The 278-nt window shown below is 34.2% G+C and overlaps 1 protein-coding gene across 1 annotated transcript in view; it reads right to left on the bottom strand.

Annotated features, from left to right (window-relative positions):
• LOC119585858 (phosphatidate cytidylyltransferase, photoreceptor-specific-like) overlaps positions 1–278 on the bottom strand; it is a gene marked incomplete at its 3' end in the record, with an annotated part of 26,528 nt that overhangs the window by 18,539 nt on the left and 7,711 nt on the right.

The raw sequence follows: 278 nt of genomic DNA, 5'->3' as shown, positions 1-278 counted from the left end.
GCAGTATCAACATATTAACCTTTATAACCTGATCAGTAGTATATACCACAAACACGCATAGCCACGTGATGCTATTTGCACCTCCCATACCTAATTAGTATTCTGTTTCATGCATGATCAGGATTAAGAAGTAGGATGACCTTGCAAATGAGTTTTAAGATGATTTTCAAAATATGCTTCTTTTTATGATGAATTGGAAACATTAAGCTGGATATGAAGTATGTCTATAACTAGCAAACTTTAGAGGAAATGTCTGCTAAAGGGGGTAAAATGAATGA

This window comes from Penaeus monodon, chromosome 20 (genome assembly GCF_015228065.2).
Source record: "Penaeus monodon isolate SGIC_2016 chromosome 20, NSTDA_Pmon_1, whole genome shotgun sequence".
Taxonomy (NCBI): Eukaryota; Metazoa; Arthropoda; class Malacostraca; order Decapoda; family Penaeidae; genus Penaeus; species Penaeus monodon.
Note: the sequence above shows the minus strand (reverse complement) of the source record. Positions and strands in the feature narration are given on the sequence as shown.